General features: G+C 32.4%; 1 long non-coding RNA gene across 1 annotated transcript; it reads right to left on the bottom strand.

Annotated features, from left to right (window-relative positions):
• Window positions 1-1,885: 1,885 nt before the first annotated feature.
• Window positions 1,886-7,125, bottom strand: LOC108544550 (uncharacterized). The gene is made up of 3 exons (XR_001889878.1): window positions 7,045-7,125; window positions 4,544-4,652; window positions 1,886-1,946 (listed from the first exon to the last, which is right to left on the bottom strand). It is a non-coding gene; the product is annotated as an uncharacterized LOC108544550 (long non-coding RNA).
• Window positions 7,126-22,409: the final 15,284 nt, after the last annotated feature.

Genomic DNA, 22,409 nt, shown 5'->3' with positions numbered 1-22,409 from the left:
ATTCAGTGTTTAAATAATCATCAGTGCATTCTCCATCACTGCACATGCCATAAGGTACTATAATTACAGTCTTCACATACAACTCTCTCCAACTGCAAACTTTTTGAGGACAATCTTCATGCAAGGTTTTTGTTGGCATTGTGTTTGCCTCAAGATAGAGATTTAATATGTTTTCCCAATTAATGTACAGAGAGAAAAATAAAATTTGGCAAATAATAGTTCTGCATTTTCAAGGTCACTTTTAATTAATTTATTTGAGTATATTACCTGATAAAATATAGTGATATAGTTGGTTAATATATATGCATATACACATATATAATATATATTACATATATGTATATTGTATATTAGTTATAATACATGATATATAACTATGTTAATATACATTGTACCACACATGTAGTTGTACATAACATTTTATATATGATATATATTTACATACATACATTTTCTATTCATTTAGGATATATATGTGTGTGTGTTTATATGTATATTTATATCATAGATGAACCAAAAATGTATTACCTTCTGCAATATTACCCGCTTGGAGATAGGATGCAAAGATATTTCATACATCTTGAAGGCAATTGAATAGATAGATGTACAAATGGTCCCGACTTACAATGGTTTGACTTGAGTTTTCTGCTTTAAGATGATGCATAAGTGATATGTATTTAGTAGAAACCATATTTCGAAATTTGATTTTCACCTTGTCCCAGGCCTACCAAGGTGCTTTATGATACCCTGTTGTGGTGGTGAACAGTGGCAGCAAGCCCTCAATCAGTCAGTTGAACACAAGGGTAAGTCACTGATGCTCTTCTTTATGTACTGTGTTACCACATGATTTTGCCCATAGGCTAATGTAAATGTTTTGAGCACATTTAAGAAATGCTAGGCTAAGCTATAATGTTCAGAAGCTTAGGTGTGTTCAATGCATTTTGACTTTATTTTATTTATTTATTTATTATATTTATTTATTTATTAATTTATTTATTTTTGAGACGGAGTCTGACTCTGTTGCCCAGGCTGGAGTGCAGTGGCCGGATCTCAGCTCACTGCAAGCTCCGCCTCCCAGGTTCACGCCATTCTCCTGTCTCAGCCTCCCGAGTAGCTGGGAATACAGGTGCCCGCCACCACGCCCGGTTAGTTTTTTGTATTTTTTAGTAGAGACGGGGTTTCACCGTGTTAGCCAGGATGGTCTTGATCTCCTGACCTCGTGATCCACCCGTCTCGGACTCCCAAGGTGCTGGGATTACAGGCTTGAGCCACCGCGCTCTGCCAACATTTTTCACTTTAGATATTTTAAATTTACAATGTTTGTCATAATGTAAGTCAAGGAGCATCTGTATTTCCTTTTCAAATAAAGGTGGTTGATTAATCATCACTATTTATTACACAATTAAAATACCCATTTCTTTAGCCTCTGCATTTTTGTACTGATTCCATATTTTTCATTTACATTTTTTCTCCCTTAATGTACACTGTTGCACAACTTTAGATGGCATATATTCTCTGAAAATTTTCCACTCTCTAGCTCCTACTTCAACCTCTCTTTATTTGTAAAAGCTTCAATTGTGTATGCAACTGCTTATTTAACATCTCCCTTTGAATTTCTAATAAGTAACTCAAACTTGATTAAAACTTAACTCTAGATCTTCCCCTAAAATCTTGCATGTCATGATTATTAATTATTCATAGTCTAATAAATTAAATAATAGTCCACATTCATTAATTATTAATTAAGTTAATTAATGTCAACTCCATTTTTTTTAAGGTGTACAAATCAAAACACATGGGTGTAATTTTGATTACTCACTTTCTCTTTCATGTCACATATAATTCATCATGAAAGACTAGGGTCTACTTTTTAATAACTTCTTACCTCAAAGTAGCTTTGAACTGTTTCCCAGAACTTGTCCTTTCTCAGTGAATCTTTCGCAACCCTGTAGAAGGAAGCATTCTATTAAAATGCAAGTCAATTCACATTCACACCTCTGCTGAAAATCTCCCAGTGATTTTCCAGTTCATTTAACAGTGAAAAATCTGATGTTACACAATGGCTTACAAGGCCCTACTCCATCTGCCCTCTGTACACTTTCTGACATCATTTTGTCAGCATACCTGCTGACTCACAATGCTATAGCAATACCGGAATTTGTTCTACTTCTTGCCAACATAGGCACATTTCTACATCAGGAGAGTTGCACTTGCTGTTTCTCTGCTTAAAATAATCTCTTCCTAGATATCTACATGGATCATTTCCTTGTATTTTTCAGTCCTCTGCTCACATGTCCTTTCTCAGCAGGGTCTCAGTGGGATCCCTAATTAAAATTTCAACTGCATTTTTTCTTCACTCTCTGTACCCGTCCCTTGCTTTGTTTTTCTTCCCATGAACTACCACCACTAAACACTGTCTATATATTACTCTTGTATTTTCTATATTTTCATCCCCCAAAACACACTAGAATGTAAGCTCTGCAAAGCAGAAATTTTTGTTGATATTATTCACTTCTGCAATCTCAGTACTTAAATTTTAGTAGGTGCTAAAAGTATTTTAGTGAAAACAATGAATGAATAAATGAATTAAAATTATTTGAATCACTTTTAGACTTCACATTTTGTCTGCACAAAAACTTTTTTTTGTCTTAAAATTTTATTTCTTCTAAAAAAATACCTGGACAAATGTGCAGAAGGTGCAGCTTTATTACATAGGTATACGTGTGCCATGGTGGTTTGCTGAACCTATTGACCTGTCCTCTAAGTCCCTTACCCTCACTAATCACCCCCTAAAAAGACCCAATGTGTGTTGTTCCCCTCTATGTGTCCATGTGCTCTCATTATTCAACTCCCACTAACGGATGAGAACAAGCATTATTTGGTTTTCTGTTCCTGTGTTAGTTTGCTGAGGATGATGGTTTCCAACTTCACCCATATCCCTGCCAAAGACACCATCTCACTCTTTTTTATGGCTGCATAATATTCCATGGTGTATATGTACCACATTTTCTCTATCCAGTCTATCATTGATGGGCATTTGGGTCACTTCCATGTCTTTGCTATTGTAAATTGCACTGCAATAAACATGCATGCTAAACAAGAACTTTTCAAATGTTATTATACCCATTTTACAATCTGGAAATAGAAGCAGTGGTCCTTGAACCAAATAACTTGAACCAATGATCATATACAATGAGAAAATTTTCTGCCAAATCCCAGAGATTTCTAAATGACCACAGACATTTTGAATATTTAATATTACTGGACACTTTAATAGCATTATAATATTGTTCTGTTCTGGTTGTGAATTTCTGCCTTTTGGAGGTTATTTGACAATATTCATTGGGTGATTTTTATATTAATTATTATTGATATTATGGCATGAATCTTGCCCTCATCATATTTTAGTATCAATGTATCTGTCCTAGAAAATAACAATATTTTATTGCTCAAGAATAGTGTAAGAAGCATTGTTCTTGTCTGATCTTTAATGGTTTAATAGAATGTCTTTCTGAGAAAAGTAAACCCAGTTCACTTAGGTGAGTTCTCTAACTCCTTTCTTAATTACTTTGTGGCACAAAGGTGTTTACACTTTCTGTCTTTCATGGGCTGATACAATATCATTAAAATATATTTTTCTGAATATTATATATTAATATATAATGATTATAGTATATTGTTTAAATAAATATAACTATATAAATATATGATGTAAATAATTTAATAATACATAATATAATAATATATTTATATACAAAATATATATATTACATATGTGGCTATATACATTAATATAAGGTAGCTATACAAATATATTATACTGTTACAATAACATATAACGTTGTAATGTACATATATACGATATATTAAACATTATATATAATTTATAATAATAGTCAGTATGTACGTAATACAATATATTGTATTATATAATATATAATTATACTAAATATAATAAATTTATTATATATAAATATAACTTATATATTATAATTATGACAAAATATAATTATGTATAATATGTAGTTATATATAATATATTATGACTATTATATATTATAACAAAACATATAAGATATATATTACAACAAAATATATGCAATATATTACAACAAAATATATGCAATATATTACAACAAAATATATATAATATTATAACAAAATACCACAAGCTGGGTAATCGATAAACAATAGAAATTTATTTCTCATAGTTCTGGAGGCGGAGAAGTCCTAGATTAAGATACTAGCAGATTCTGTGTCTGGTGAGGGCTTGTCTCTGCTTCCAATATGGCACCTTGTTGCTGTGTCCTCTGGAGGGGATGAACACTGTGTCCTCACATGACAAAAAAGACAAAAGAAAAGGCAGCGATCTGAAGCCTCTGTTATAGGGGCATTAATTCTATTCATGACGGTGGAGCCTTTAAGACCTAATCATCTCGCAGAGGCCCCACCTCCTATTACTATCACCTTGGTGATTAGGTTTCAACATATAATTTTGGAGGATACGTGGAGGACATTCAATCTATAATAGGTACCCACTCACCTTAGCACATGACATCACACTAACTTTCCATTAAGTGAAACAGGAGACTTTTGCAGGTCTCTTTTGCAGTCTCAACTTTACTTCAAGTTTCTTAGCATAACTTGAAAACCTGGAGTAAGGATGAGGAGTGTTATTTGCTGAGAAAATTAATTTTGCAATTGAAGTTTTTCAGACTCCAGTGAGTCCCACCTGCCCCACCTCCATCACTATTAGCTCAACAGTCCTCTTTCAGATTAGGTAAATTTACTCTTTGGTAAATATTTCTCAAACTGCCTCTCCTCTTACTGGGTTTTCTCTCAGAAATGGATGTGTCTTTCAGTTTACCATGAAGAATTAGGAAACCGAGGGAGATTTTGTTTGCTTGTTTCTCTATGTGTGTGTGTGTGTGTGTGTGTGTGTGTGTGTGTGTGTGTGTTTGCGTCTTCTACTTTTCAATTTCTATATATACTCATGATTTTATGAGTATATATAGAGTATACATGAGTATATAACAACCAGGATTGTTATTTCTGGCTTTCCATTGGAGTGAAGCTTATGTAAATATTTCATATGCTAACAGTTTCAAATTCCAGCTGATTTATACTTACTGATACAATTTATATTTTTTAGTTCTGCTATATTAGTTTTTTCCAATTAATGCTGTTAGTTCAATCTTGTCATTATTTTTATCAAGACTTTGGTTTACTTTGAAAATTGTATTATTATATTTTCTACTTTATTGCTATATTTTAACAGTGTGTTCCCTTTTATTGACCATTATTTATTTATATTTCATCAATTTTCTTCTCATAATTCATATGGATTAAACGAAATATCATTTTCTTCTTATTTAAATAAGGTGGTTGTCTCCAGGCTATTATGAGGAGTAAGGGGAAATAATACCACCTTTATGCTCCAAGAAGTCGTCCCTTCTCCGTTTCAAATGTAGTGTGTGTCCTTACATTGCAGCTACTTCCTTCTCTCTGATTCAGAAATATTCTCTGACCTCATTCCTAAACTCTAGTTTTATAACTTTCTAGGACTTTCATTACATTTTGGAAGATTTTACAAGTTATGTTTTTTTCTGAGTTTCTCAGGAGCTTAGTTTTTTTAAATGCTATATTTTTACCCAAAACATGATGGAGGTTTTTGTTTTGGTTTAGTGTGATTTGATCTGGTTTTCGACTTACTTGTTTTTTGTTTAGGTACCATTTGGAGGCTATCAGGATTATACTGAGTCCACTTAGAATTTGGCTTGATTTTTTTGTGTGTGTGAGTTGTTTTCTTTTTTCTTTCTTTCTTTCTTTTTTTTTTTTTTTTTTAAGATATTAGTTCCCCAGATTGTGGAATACATCAGTAATTTCCCTTAACTCCTGGCATTAGATTGATTGGAAATGCCTATTTTATAATGTCAAGGAAGTGTTCTTATGACCACATTGTGGGGTCAAAGAAACTCAAGGGTGGCATATTTGATCAGGCCTATGATCCTTCCAAACTGATTTTTATGCCTTTGGAGTTGCAACATAAGTAGCCTATTGTCTTGGCCTTGATATCGGCAGGTTTACACTGCATTTCATGCATAGACAAAAAGTGATGCCCCACAGAGATCAATAATACCATATGTAGGTACCGTTATGTATTTTTCTTTCGGTAAAAATGTTTCATATATTTGAGTTGGGAGTAAGCAGTATTGTCATTTTAGTAAGGTAAAGTGTTTTTTTTTTTTTTGTTTTTTTGTTTTTAGAAAGCTCGATGGATCCTAGTGAAAATTTAAAGTACTCACAAAAATTCAAGGATTAGACAAGAAGCTTTCTAGTACTGCTTATATTCAATGTTGTATACGAGAGGTACTAACCAACACGAGAAGAATTAAGTATATATAAAGACAGGAAATCAAGAACATTTTTATTTCCAGAAGATATTAATATATACACAAAGGGAAAATTTACAAAGTAAGCTAACAAATGAATTAGCAAGTTTATTGAACCTAAAACTAATATACATATATTGATAATTTTCTTTATATTAGTTGTAAACTTAGACATATAGTAACATTAATATGAGTATTCTGTTTTTAAGATTAATAAACACTATAATGTACCTAAGTATATATTTAAGATAAATAATAGTAAACCCACAGGAAAACCCATAACTTTTTACTAAAGAAGAAATCTAAATAAATAAATGTATATACCATATACAAGGGGAAGACAATAAAATGTCACTAAAATGTCATTTATTTTTATATTAATCCATAAATATAATGCAATTTATGTCTTATAAAAATACAGGAATACCTTGGAGATATCACAGGTTTGGTTCCAGACCACTGCAATAAAGTGAATATTATAACAAAGTCCATCATACAAATTTTTAGGTTTCCCAGTGCATATAAAAGTTACGTTTACACTAACTGTAGCCTATTCAGTATGCAATAGTGTTATGTCTAAAAAAATCATGTACGTACCTTAATAAATTAAAAAAAAATACTGTATTGCTAAAAATGCTAACAAAATGAGTACCTGCTGTTAGAGAAACACCACCAATAGACTTGCTTGACGCAGGGTTGCCACAACCTTCAATTTGTAAAAAACGTAGTATCTGCAAAACACAATAAAGCAAAACACAATAAAACAAGGTATACCTGTATTGATTTTTAAGTTATTCTTGAATTGGCTAAAGGATTGATAATACCTAGGACAATTTTGAAAACAAATTAAGGAAGACTAAGCTGCCTTACCATATATTAAACTTTATATGGCTATAGAACATAAAACTGTGATACTTGTGCAAATTGATAACAGTATTAAAATTTGCAAGAGTGCTGTGATCCTGGTCAACAGTAATGGTAAAATAAATTCCCTAGCCTTTTGTGTTCCAGAATACCTCTTTTGCAAAGAAATAAAGTAATATGCTTTTCCTGGACTTGGGTAGGACCTCTTTATTTTTTTATCTATGGAATTATTTGCTTTCTTGAAATCTCTGTATTTTTAATTCTTTTTTCCCATGGACAGGAAGAAGTACCAAAATTTTCAAAATTGGCCATTTTTTTTTTTTTTTTTTTTGCCAAATAAAATGATTATTTTGAAACTTTCTTTCCCCCTCACTGATCACTTCTTGGAAGAAAATAATTAGTAACCAAATTTTGGCACCTGAACTTTGACTCAACCTCAGCCAGAGCCAGCGGACAATGCCCCCTTAACAGCCCCTTCTGGAAAAAGCTGGCTCAGGGCAGAACATTCTCTGATCTCCTGTTAGATCACGCCAACCTAGCTCATCCCACTTTATACAACTGGTTCTCTCTAGCCTTATTTACTCCTCCCTGTAAAAGAAAAACTTTTCTGCCTAACTTTTAAGATTCTTGCCAATCATACACTTGACTTGTTCTTTCTATTACAATAGTCCTCTCAATCACAGTTGTCCCTTTCTCTACACTTGCAGTAATCCTTTCAGATAAAATCTCTTCTTACTTATATGTGGAACTATTTTTTATTTGAAATTGACCAGTGGAACAGAATGGACAATCTATAGGCAGATCAAGAATTTGTGGATGTTTTTGTTATAAAACCCAAGCATTAGAAGTCAATGAAGAAAGTATCAACTATTTAATAAATCACACTGAAAAGGTAAAATACAAACCCGTTACATATACTAATAAATTTCGGATATGTTAAAAGACTTAAATAAGAGATAAAATCTTAAATTTTAACAAGAAAATATTGTATGTATTTATGACCACTGTCAAAAATGTCTTTAGACAAGATCTGAAAAGTACAACTCATATGAGTAAAGGTATACATTTAACTTCATTAGTATGTATATTTTCTGAAAGAATGGAGGAAGATATATTTTACAAATTTAAAAAGTAAGGATCAATCTAGGATTAAACATCTGTAATGCCTAGAAAAAAATAGCATACTCAGAACATATAAAGAAATTCTACCTTTCCTTGCTCTCTTCTCTTCTCCAAATTTTCTGAACAATTCAATCCAAAGAACATTCAGTGCCTAACCAAGGAGCCATGGGAGCATGGTTATATAGGAACTACTGGAGCTTGAACAGTATGGGAAGGGAGGGTGTAAATGCCGGGGATAGGGAGGGTACTGTAGAGGATGGGAGGAACTGACTTAAAGTCCAAAAGTCTAACAAAGTTCAGGGTTGGGCATACTGAAGTAGGAGTTTCAAAAAGGCAAAATTCAGAAGACAGTGAAAATGATCATTGACAGAAGAGAGAACGATTTCCACTGGGACAGAAGAAAAGATATCTAGAATGATGCAACAATTTAATAACCATGTGTAACAACCTACTCCATAGAAGCTTTTGGCTGTGTGGTGTATACGCATTGATTTCTCACTCAGGCATGTGTGGGAGGTTGTGGCTGTGCTGGGCTCTTGAAGGATTGGCTGGACTTTACGCTAGGCTATGGGTTGGGTTCAGGTCTGCTCTAATTGTTTTCCATTGGGCATTTTGGGAAATTCTTATACTGCTGCAGTGAATGGCCCAAGTACAAGAGACAAAGTCAAACAATGCAACCATAAAAACAGCCTCATTGGCCAAAGCAAGTCACATACCTGAGCCCACAGCAATGGGACATTATTTCTTGTACTCTATACAAGATTTACAGAACAGTATTCCTGTATTCTATAGAGACACAATGCAAGTTTATACATATATCTATGGGGTGAATTTATTCACTTGCAACAGTGTAAGAGGAAAGAATGGGGTTATTAATAAAATCTACCCCAATTAGGGACATACTGTTTTGACTTTTAAGTAAGAGACAAAAAGTTGAGGAAAAGACATACCATGATTTAATGTGCTTTTCAAATATTGCATTTTTTTTTTTTTTTTTTTTTACAAATTAAATATCTGTGTTACTCTTGCATTGAGCAAGTCTGTCAGTGTCATTTTTCCAATATCATGAGTTCACTTAATGTCTCTGGGACATATTTTGATAATTCTCACAACATTTCAAATTTTTAAATTACTATTATATCTGTGGCATAGTCATATCCATAATCAGTGATCTTTAACATTACTATTATAATTGGTTTTGGGTGCCATGAAATGAGCCCATATAAAATGACAAACTTAATTTAAATGTTGTATATATTCTGACCGTTCCATGACCAGTTATTCTTCTATCTTTCTTCATCTCCTCAGACCTTCCTATTCCCTGAGACACAACAATATTGAAATTGGGGCAATCAATAACCCTGCAATGGCCTCTCAATTTAAATCAAAAGCTAGAAATTATTAATCTTAGTGGAAAAAAAAAATACCCAAAGCCAGACAGGACAAAAGCTAGGGTTCTTGTGCCAAATGATTAGCCAAGTTCTGATTGCAAAGTAAGAATTCTTGAAGGAGACTAAAAGAGCTGCTCCAGTGAACATATGAATTATAAGAAAGTAAAACAGACTTATTGCTGATATGAGAAAACTTTTAGTGGTGTGGACAGAAGAGTAAACCAGTCACGAAGTCTCTTTAAGCAAAAGCCTAATCGACAGTACGGCCTTAACTCTCTTCAGTTCTATGAAGGCTGAGAGAAGTGGTAAGCTGTGAAGGAAAAATTGGAAGTTAGCAGAAGTTGGTCTATGGGACTTACTGAAATAAGTCATCTCCATGACATGAAAGTGCAAGGTACAACAGCAAACGCTAAGGTAGAAGCTGCAGCATGCTTTCCAGAAGATCTAAGAAAATTGATTAAGGTGATTACACTAAAAAACAGATTTTCCATGTGGAGAAAGCAGCCTTCTATTGAAAGAGATGCCATCTAGGACTTTTATAGCTAGGGAGGAAAAGTCAACAACTGGCTTCAAAGCTTCAAAGGACAAGCTGATGTTCCTGCTAGCGGCTAATGGACCTGGTGATTTTTAAATTGAAGCCAGTGCTCATTTGCCATTCTGAAAATCCTAGGGCCCTTAAGAATTATGCCACATCTACTCTGCCTGTGCTCTATGAAAGGAATGACAAAGCCTAGATGATAGAGTATCTGTTCACAGCCTGCTTTGCTGAATATTTTAAGCCCACTATTGAGACCTATTGCTCAGAAAAAAAGACTTCTATCAAAACATTACTGCTCATTGCCAATGCAGCTGATTACCCAAAGGCTCTGATCGAGATGTACAAAGAGATTTATGTTGTTTTCTTGCCTGCTAATACAGCATCCATTCTGCATCCTATGAATAAAGGAGACATTTCAATTTTCAAGTCTTATTTAAGAAGTACATTTTGTAAGGTTATAGCTTTCTTGGATAATAATTCCTCTGATGGATCTGGGCAAAGTGAACTAAAAATCTGAAAACAATTCAATATTCTAGTTGTCAATAAGAAGAATATATGTGATTCATAAGGGGAGGCCAAAATGTCAATATTAACAGGAGTTTGGAAGAAGTTTATTCTAACCCTTGTGCATAATTTTGAGGCATACGTGACTTCAGTGAACGAAGCAATTGTAGATATGGTGGAAATAGCAAGAGAGCTAGAAGTGGAGACTGAAGCTGTGGTGGAATTGTCACAATGTCATGATAAAGCTTGAATGAATGAAGAGTTGAGTTGCTTCTTTTGAATAAACAAAGAAAGTGGTTTCTTGAGACAGAAACCAGTCCTGGTGACAATGGTGTTGTCGTTATTGAAATGACAACAAAGTATTTAGAAAATTACATGAATGAGTTTGATAAACCAGTGGCAAGGCTTGAGAGGATTAATTTTAATTTTGAAAGAAGTTCTACTGTGCATAAAATGCTACAAAATAGCATGGTATGCTGCAGAGAATTCTTCTGTGAAAAAAAGAGTCCATCTGTGTGTCAAACCATATTGTTGTTTTACTTTCAGAAGCTGTCACAGGCACCCCAACTTCAGCAACCACCACCTTGGTTAATCAACAGCCATCCACATGAAAGCAAGACTCTTTACCAGCAAAAAGATTATGACACTCTGAAGGCTCATAGGATCATTAGCATTTTTAGAAATAAAGTATTTTTAAATTAAGGTATGTACATTTTTTAGACACAATGATATTGTACACAAAGTAGACTCTAGTGTAAACGTAACTTTTATATGCCCTGGGAAACCAAAAGAAATCGTGACACAGTTTGTTGAAATATTTTTATTGCAGTGGGCTGGAACTCAATTCACATATCTTGGAGATGGGCTTCCATTTCTTCTTTACATTGTATACATAGTAGGAGGTAAGATTATCTATATTGAGTGGGAGTGACAGTGAGGTAGTGGTGTAAATTACTTGAAAAAACTGAGGAAGATTTTAAATATGTCCTGAGAGGAATGAAGATGTGGACATGAGAGGAATGAAGGTGGGGACATAAAGACTGATTCCCAAGTAATTCTGAGGACTTAGAAGTGGTTAAAGATCATGCATTTGGTAGTACTATTGATCTGGACAAGTATTCAACCATTTGTGGCAGTATTTTCGTTGCCAAAGAAGATAATGCTGATGGCTAGTCCATTTTATAATGATACAATTTGCTTTATTATTTTCCTGACATATTCCTCTTAAATATATGAGATAACTACAACTACTGCCTTTATTTTACAGGACAGTGGGTGAGTAGCAATTTTACTTTCCAAGTCTTCCAAGGGACATCTGGCAAATCTGCATATATCTTAGGTCTTTACAACTGGAGAAGAGGGTGTTACTGACATTTATTGTGGAGGCCAGGGATCCTGTAATGCGTAGGACAGCCCTCCACAGTGAAGAATTACATGGGTCAAGTGCCAGTAGTGCTGAGGTGGAGAAACTCTGTTTATAGGTGAAGAAACAGGCTTACTAGGTAAAGTAATTTGCTCAAAGTTACACAGCTGAAAATGTTAAGCTAATAAACAGTGAACTGGATTTGAATGAGACACAGAGTCCTGGCTGCTCTTTTTGTAATTATCTGATAATAATTTAGATATGTAGAGATGAAATATGTACAAGTCAAGAAGGTTTAGAGTGTGGGTATACAAAAGGGTGGTGAAGAAGAATAGAAGTGGCGATGACTGGATTTGAGAACAAAGAAGTATAAGATAAGGGTGTTGATAGCAACGCCTGCAAAGTAATATCACTGTTGTGTTTGATTATAGTATTTCAATGGATAAACAGATTGTGAGTCAAGTATTATTGTTGCTAAATGAGATATCAGTGTATAAAAGGAAGTCCTATTAGATTCAAAATAATAGGTGACTCATGAAATTACCTTTTATGTAGGCGGAAAATGGTTGAACATTTTCTACCTTATGTGGTTCAATCTACTAGTTAGGATTTCTACCAGACAGTGGAAAATAGTGGTTTGGAGCTAAGAGAATACACCATACCCCCACCTCCATGTTCTCTGGATTTGGGAAGAGGAAGTGGTTCCTGCTAAAGATAGCTGAAAAGAAATGATTCTTAGGAGAACTGCAGACCTGAAATAAGGAGGCTGCCACATTACATTCATCCTTTGAAAGGAATGGTCAATTCCATAGGTGATTTTTAATTTCCATCTAATAAAATGCAAAGTTCTTGGTTTGTTATGGAACTATCTCTAAACTATGATGTGCCTAATTTTCATTTCAAGTCTCATCAAATTGACCTAGGTGATGGAAACCCATGTTGTAGGTTCTTGCCATAGTAATCTTGCTTTGATTTTCTTTGTGCCTACTTCAGGATGCAACACACTATGTATGCATTTGTTACGTGTTTATTGAATAAATCAATTTATACATAAATATTTAATTACATAAGTGAGTGAGCATGACCTTAAGAGAATTATTTCAGAAAATGTAATTTTTACTGAAAGTCTTTTGAGGGATAGGTTTGACAATGTAATTGTTTGATCTACACACCTATTTAACCATTAAAGTGAGAGAATAGGCTTGAGAAGAAACTGATGGCTTCTGTTTTATTTTCTAGTTGAATGGTATAAGGTAAAGGTTCTCCCTGTGCAACTGTGGAAATTATATCTCATATTAATTACTATTTACATTGAATATTCTTAATACTACTTAATGAATGATATATTAAAAATAAATTTTAAGAAAAAAGTGTAGAACACTTAAAATATTAACACCACAAATTGCCTTTTCTCCTATAATTTAAAAGCACTGCATTGTGACATATTCTTGTTTTTGTCTCTGAAAATTAACTATAATGTTAAATAAAATACTAGAAACAGGATATTTAAAAATCTATAAGCATATATAATTCTTAGGTTGTTAAAGTAAAATATTAATGTGAGTTCAAAAAGAGAATTTAAAAATGTTACTGTTTTTATTACACAGCAATTCATTAAAATATATCTCATATTTTTGTTTATAAAATATTTTTGATAACTCAGACTATTTTTAATTGCACATTTATAAAAGTAGAATTTGATACTTCATGTGATATGATCCCAAATACAAAGCAATTATATAGTTTATACACTTTTTTTAATACTCAGTTATTATTTCTACTGCCTTCACTGTTTTAAAAATTTGCAGTGTATTTTATCCTATTAATATATTTGATTAATATCTTTAAAACTTTAAAGATGATACTCTGTTGATATTCGTAGAACATCTCAAACTGTAGTGTGATATTTAATGATGGATTTAGACCAATTCTTGACATATTTATATCTCCAATCAGATTAAATTTTATCTACTTTTCGGGAATAAAGCCATTTAGGAACAAAAGATTCAAGCAGTTTGAATATTACCAAACAGTATGTGCTCTTTTAGTAATATAGTTTTAATTGTTCTTATTGTGGGGAAGAAATCCTTGAAATGCAACAAGCCATCAAACAAAATACATAATATGCTACTAAAGACCTTATAATTTATTTATTTTGTTGCATTTATTTGTATTCTTCTTCTATTCTTCTGCTCTCATATATTTTTATTATGCTCAATAACATTAATTTGGGGAGGGAGGATATTAAAATTGTTTCAAATTATGATCTTATCAGTTTCATAACTTCTGTACATTCTTTAAAATTGACGTGCTATGTTGTTCCCAAGATTTTCATGTTGAATAAGGTATTCAAAGAATTGGAAGAAGACGTATAGACATTTAAGAAAACTATATTTACACCAATTATTTTATGTGAGAACAACCTATACTAGTGCAGGCATATCATGTCTTTTAAAGAGTTGTATAAAAATTAAGAAAAGAGTATTTTTATTGAAAACCCTGACACTCTGAAAATTAGAAGTTTATGTCATGAAGGAGAAGAAATGAAGATCAGAAGTGAGATTGTAATTCCAGAGTTTTGTCTAGTACAACTTAATTCACTTTATTTTCAGTCTTTACATTCATTTTTAATAGTGTATAAATCAGAAATAGAGCAGCATAAAAAGAAAGTCATCTTTGGAGATTCACATTTGGGAAAATAAAGCATTTATTCTATCTTCTCAAGCCACACAAATTTTAACCTTTTCTCTCTCTCTCTTTTTTTTTTTTTTTTTTTTTAAGATTTTGTAGGTTTATATAGTTAAGGTCCCCCAAGTTATGCTGCAGTGACACAACAACCAAAGCTTGTTACTCAATTCTGCCTCATGTCCATGGAAGGCAGACAGGAGCCCCGGCTCCACTGCAAGTTCGATATCGGAAAGAGAGTATGTGCCTGTTTTTTCCCAAAAGTTCCACCTAGAAGTGAAAGTAACCACTCCTGCTCACATGTCATTGCCCAAAATGAATCCCATAGACACATTCAACTTCAAGTGTAATGAAAATGCAATGACATGGCAGGAGAGATATGAAATACTTGCGAGAGAGTATACATCTTCTATCAACAATGTAAAATAATAAATGTCAGTGATATAAGTGATCCTCAAAATGTTGACAAAAAGAAAATTAAACAAAATAGAATATTAATCCAGTATTTCACATATCATAAAGATAGCATCAAAATATGAAAAACCTTAACAGAATTTATTTTTATCTTAATTAAATACTTTAGATTAATCTTCTAGTCTTTGGTCATTGTGTATTATGCCATACTCTATTAAATATGATTGTCATATGGAAACAGTTTCGGAAAATATAAATTACTTAATCTCTGTGCATACATATATAACTAAATTATCATTTGTGCATACATTTCCTTTTGCTCGGAACTAGAAGAGTGAGTTTAGTTTCCAGGATTTTGTAAAAAATATAGGTACATGGAATCTATTCTTTTTTAAATGCATATTGTTGGAGCAGAAAAATGGGGTTGTCTCTCTGTGACATACGCTTGCTACATCTTACATCTCCAACAATCTCTCATTCAAGCACTTTAAAACACATTCCTGTATGTCACCTCACAGGGTAGCATCATGCAATCAGGACACAAAAATGCTAGATGTATTTTGACTTCTGAATAGACTCTGTAATTAGGTTTGGCATGAATAACTGAAAAAACTGTCTTTTCTCATGCCAATAAAGAAAACAAAGCCTACATTTTGGTTAATCTTATTCTCCAATATTATAAAAATTAATAGAAAAAAATGCATTGAATTCATTTTAAACATATTCAGTGATTACGTTTTGAATACTTTATTGAAGAAAATTAATTTTAAGTTATACTTCTCTTATATGTCAGTACAAGATATATCTCTAATTGAATACATTAAAATAATTTTTGAATCTTATTAAACTAGACATTCATAAAATTATCTTCCTATTTTAATCTTCTTTATATACAAATATATACACAGTTTATCCTAAAGGTAGTTTCTTAAAATTTTGGAATAAAAATTATAAATGAATACGGAGATGAAATGAGTATTTAAAATTTTTTAAATAGATTAACTCTTGAATATATTTGGAGATCTCAAAATATTTCATGAATATTACATTTATCTAAAACACCAATTAAATAGCTTTCTCTATTTCAAAATACATGTGGATTTAGAGATACCCTCAAAGGATTACCTGTGGTAAATTATGTTATTTTCTCAAAAAAGTAAACTTTTCTTGGATGTCTCTGTGTAGAATTTTGAGCACAGTTGTTCATGCTGTTTTTTCTTAAGCTGAAAGATGTCACTGCCAGGTCTTAAACACAAGGAACAGAATGCCAGCGAGAACAACTTGCCCAATATCTGTCAACTTAGGCTAAGCATGGGCCAATGCCCAGAATCCATGAAGAATGCTCTAAAGGTCAGGACATCAGCTAACTGCAAAAAGCCCAGAATTGCCTTTTAAGGAGTATAAAGTACATTTATCTCCTTCCACATGCAAAAAATAAAAAATCAAAAGGAATCTGTATTTTAGTCTATCAGAAACTAAAATGAATATTGATGACTTGGTTAGAAGTTACATGCTTTAGGTAGTATTATCACTCAATAAAATGCTATGCCATAATTAAAGAGATAATATAATCAATTTCTTTTCAGGATAACTGGAACATTTTCAAGTAGTTAAAACCCCCCAAAAAAAATCTTTAGTTAAAAATGTATAGTAAATAAATCTGAGCCTGTTGAATACAGAAGATATTAATTATTTCTCTAGCACTAAAATCAATAGAGGACAGGCATACTCTGACTGAAAATACGATTTTGTATCACTGTATATAAAATGATAATTTAATTTCTAGTCTCTAGAAAGACCAAAGATGCTGTCTTTACTTTTTTTCTCCTCTGCAACATATACAAGGAATAAATGAAAGATATTTTTAAGCTACACATTTAAAGTGAAAATAATAGACATGATCAAAGTGTTTCTTTTTATGTAGCTGTTTCTCAACTGAGTACTAACAAACAAGACAATGAAACAGCTAGCATAGAAAATATGTGCAGGATAAAGTTAGGGGAAAATAGGTAATGGAATCTCAAATAAATATATCAATTGAAACAAATTATAAAGATGCATTCATATAGCAAGCATTGAGATTTGACTGTTTCATACTTTTCAATGGTTTTAAATAGCATCTTATTTATAATACAAAATTGGAACTGTTTTATAGTATATGTCTTTTACATGTTTTCTAATTGTTGATACGTTTTTAATGACTGTCACTTGAGATTTTCTCATTTTCTGTGAGGATCAAGTTACAATAAAATATTGTTCACTGGGTTTGCTGAGATGTTGCTAAACATGACTTTGAGCATAGACCATTAATATTACTGAAGAAATATACTGGCTAGACATAAAATCAGAATGATGAATTTGGGAGATGCTGTCCTGTAATTTTAAAAGCATATACGTTTTATATTTTCCCTAATTTTGCTTTCTGGAGATTATTAAATTTGAAAAGTTACATTGTCATGAGACACATGGGAATTTTTAAAAATTAATAGAGAGCAGATAGAAGTGTTAAGTAATGATTTTAGTTAATGTTTAAATATATTAAAATTCAAGCAGGTGCACAACAATTTTATTGTATTTAGTAACAAAAGCCATTTGACTATCTAGAGAAGGTGAGAAACTATAATTCTACCTTGGGGATATCTTCAATTATTTTTGCTATAAGCTTCTTGTTAATTAATAATGACTTCTAATAAATAAAATTTTGGTATATCATTTAGTAAATAATATACCTATTAAGTTGCTTAGTGACTTGCATTTTGTAAATATGGAAATAAATTGACTTTGAATTGTAGATCAAATTTAATACTTAAAATGTTAAAGAAAGATTTAAGCAATATGATGTTAAAGATTTTTTTTAAATAAAATGTTACAAAGGATGAAACTTTCTAATCACAAATAAACATTGCTAGAAGACATTTTTTTTCTGAAAACAGTCTTGATTGGCTTAAAAATACATTTTTACAGGTTCTTTGAGTTTTATTTTCAATTAAAAGACAGCAATTTCTGTATTTAGAACATCACCGGGACAAAATTAACAAGCTAATCTCATTTAGCATTCAACTAAATGTTTCCATAAATTTTCAAGGCCATGGATGGGTATTCTAACAGTGGGGAGCAAACAGCTCCCTAGAAATAGAAAAAAAAAATCACTTTTTTAAGACTCAAATTAATCAAACAGAAATGATGTAATTGTGCTAATTTCTGGATTAAATTAGTATAAATTTTCTTGAATTATTTACATTAACTAACCTAATTAATGTGCCCATGTTCTCTTTTGGTAAATTTGTAAGATTTTAAAACACCAAATAACCTTAAGGAAAGTCCTTTTTAATATAGTTCTTAATTATTCTCAATTATAGTTCCAATTATGTTAACAAATAAGGCTCAACTTCATAAACTAGTACAGCTACTGAAAAGTTTCAGAAATGCATCGACAAACTCTCAGATAAACTTTTCATTTTAAATGAAAATAAATGCATTAATTTAAAATGATAGATTTAACTTTGGTGGCATAATACATTTAAGTATATATTATGTAACTAAGAGGGTAGAACATTTATATTTTGTTCTTCTGTTTATATGCCAGCATTAAACTGTTAGTTTTTCTAATGGTTTTATCATATCAGAATATTTTCAAGAAAGACCATAATCCAATTTCATTAATTAAATACTTCAAACCTTCAGTAAAATATATTAGACTTGGAAAATATTAAAGACAGAAACATTGCAAACATCCAAATATTTATTTCCAGCTTTATTCGTCAAACCATTCATCGTGTGTGTGTGTGTGTGTGTGTGTGTGTGTGTGTGTGTGTGTGCGTGCGCGCGCTTATGAGCGTGTGGAGTACTTTTTAATTTTCAGAGCATTCAAAACATTGTCAAATAATTTTTAAACAAAATTTACATTTATAAACATTTCCCCAAATTGATCAGCTTTCCCTCTTGTGTGTAATTGGGTTATAAGGTACACACTTCTTGATATGTGTATGTTATTTACTACCATATCCCTATTCAGAACAATACTCTCTTTGCAGCTCTCTAAAGAAGGACAACACCCGATTTTACACAACTGAAGCATAACAGGCCCCTGACCTGCCCACAAGAGAGTTTTACCCAGCTTTAATCTTGCTGTTGATGATATGTGACCATCCTCAATTACTTGTTTTTGCTAATTCCAGGCTTCACTGTCAGTAAAATAAGAAAGTCTGACTAAATGATCTTCAAAGATATTGTGTCCATCCTATGAAATGAAAATATTTATGTTTCCATGTTTTTAGTGACCCACCTTCCTTTCTTTCCTTTTTGCTTTATTTGAGTTATTGGCAATGTCTGGATATTATTGTATTGTGCATAAGGAAGCACGTTTCTGTTTTTTGTTTCAATTTTAGTATATGTGCTGCCGAAGCGAGCACAGTTTTTTGTTAACCTGTATAAGAATGTAATCAACAGTGCACTTGTCTTTCAAGTCGTCCGCTTGGCCCTTTTCCAAGTGAACTTTCTTTCCTTCTTTTCATGTCTGCTTTAAAGATTTTCAATAACTTTCACTCCTGCGCTAAATAAAAGGAAGTAATAAACATATTCTCATATCTCTATTTTTATTTGATATGTCTAAGATTTCTATTAATCTAATAATAATTTTATATTAAATAGTACAAATATGTGGTTTGAAAAATCAAATAGTGGCATAAATTTATAATCAATAGTAAATAACACTTGTCCTATTCTTCCTCTTCCCTCCCTGGAATCTACTTTTAACCCTTTTAGTTGTTTCTTCTGAAATTTAACTACAGAACATATATATAGGCAGTACATGTTAACTGAATGATAGTCATGTATTGATCTTTTCATGAGACTGTATCTACCAAATTCTTATTCTATTATCAAAGTTAAGAATTTCAGTTCCTTACTATTGAGCTATTTACCTACAACATTGTGCAGTTGATGCTAATCTTTAAGTCAGAGAAGTAATCATTGTCAAAAATCTGTAAAATGAAATAAAACCTCAAGACAACATAAGTCTCGATATGACAGTTTCTCACGTGTCAACATGAATATAAAACTGATGATACTCCAACGTTGTAAGCACTCTTGTTTGGCAAAACAAAACATAATCACCACAGAAAGGTAAGTACCTAATTTAAGGGTATAAAATGCATGTGTAGTATTCTGTGTAGTGGAATACAAGTGTAAAAGAACATGGACTAATGGATTGGCAAACTATGATCATTATCATAAAGCTGTTGTGAAAAAAATATGAACTACAGAAGTAGATATTTAAGAGATAAGTTTCGCACTAGAATGAAGAAGCTAATGTTGACCTCAGTCTAATGACTATTTACGTAAGGAGAAAACAGGTTATTTGTGAGCAATTATTTATTTATTTTTTGCAGGCCCTAAAATGTGTTTTCTGTATTGTTGCTCACTAAATAAGGTAAGTATTATTTTATTTTCCTTTTTAATAGCAACCTACAGTAGACAGTTTCAGTTTTTCTGAAAATATGTATATGAAAACAATCACATTTCTGGGGGGACAAATGGGTTTCTGTCCTAAGTAAACTGGGTTTTTTGGATTAACAAATGTCCTTTTTGGCTTAATTTAATATCCCCATGTTTACTTTCCTTAAGAAGGCAACTGGAATTTCAAAAATATCCCTGTTTAGATATATATATATATATTTCTGTCTATCTGTCTGTCTGTTATCTATCAATCCATCATCAGTCTATTCTTGGTATACATAAATGATATTATTGGTTAAAATTTTGGTTTGAACACATATATCTCAACTATGTATGACTAACAGTCCTTTCCAGAGTGAGCATATGTGCAGAGAATGCTTCAATCTGTGACTGTTGCAGAGCATGTCACAAATGATCTACCCTTTAAATGTACCATCAGTCCCTGAAGTCAGAAGAGTTACTCTGTTCTTGCCATGCTAGACGTCCTCTTGTATTCTTCCTACTTTCCCTTCCCTGTCTACATCCTGGAGAGTCTCAGCCCTAGGATGATATTAGAAAATTGACTTTAGTGGATACTTACTTTTTATACCCAGCTTGATTGAGCTATGGAGTGATGTTGCAGCTCATGTGTTAATACCACATTAGCTCTTCCATAGCTAATGTTTTTAAGTATTTACAAGAAAACTACTCTGGAAGCAAAATGTCTACTTCATTTATCTGTGTATGATTCAGGCTTGGTGGTATATTTTCACGATACTATGATCAACTTCTAAAGTTTTTTAGGAAAAAAAGTGGTTCAGGGCAGGCGCAGTGGCTCATGCGTGTAATCCCAGCACTTTAGGAGGCCAATGCAAGCAGATCACAAGGGCAGGAGATCGAGACCATCCTGGCTAACATGGTGAACCCCATATTTCTCCTAAAACTACAAAAACATTAGCCGGGTATGGTTGCACACGCCTGTAGTCCCAGCTGCTCGGGAGACTGAGGCAGGAGAACTGCTTGAACCCGGGAGGCAGAGGTTGCAGTGAACCGAGATCACACCACTGCACTCCAGCCTGGGCGACAGCAAGACTTGGTCTAAAAAACAAAAAAAAAAAAAAAAAAAAAAAAGAAAAAAGAAAAAAAGTGATTCAAACCACTTCCAATAGGTAAGAACATATATATTTTTTTTCTGTTAAGTAAAATTAATTTTCATGTAGAGAAGCTGCTGGTCGACTTTAAAAATAATCTCTCTACTACTGAGTCAATATATTGAAACCATATCTAAATTTTCTAAATAAAGATAGGAGTTTACAATGATGTTTTCTCCAGGGAAATGAAAATGAAATTCTAGGTATCATAGCCACCACACCCACCTGCAAAAAAAAAAAAAAAAAGAGGCTATATACAGAGATACAGGGGGGAATTTATGTCTTCCATAGTATAAACAAATATTGCAGTGTACACAGGAACTTTGTACTTTGTTGTGAGTTAATGTGTGAAGTTTTTGATCACTGAGTAGCTGTAAAGAAATTAAACTAAAACACTGGTTCTAAGTGTTTTTTTTTTATTATTATTATACTTTAAGTTCTAGGGTACATGTGCATAACGTGCAGGTTTGTTACATATGTATACTTGTGCCATGTTGGTGTGCTGCACCCATCAACTCGTCAGCACCCATCAATTCATCATTTATATCA

The sequence above is a fragment of the Rhinopithecus bieti genome, unplaced genomic scaffold (genome assembly GCF_001698545.2).
Source record: "Rhinopithecus bieti isolate Rb0 unplaced genomic scaffold, ASM169854v2 scaffold_1934, whole genome shotgun sequence".
Lineage (NCBI taxonomy): Eukaryota > Metazoa > Chordata > Mammalia > Primates > Cercopithecidae > Rhinopithecus > Rhinopithecus bieti.
The sequence above is the reverse complement of the archived record's forward strand: the minus strand, read 5'-3'. Positions and strand labels throughout refer to the sequence as shown.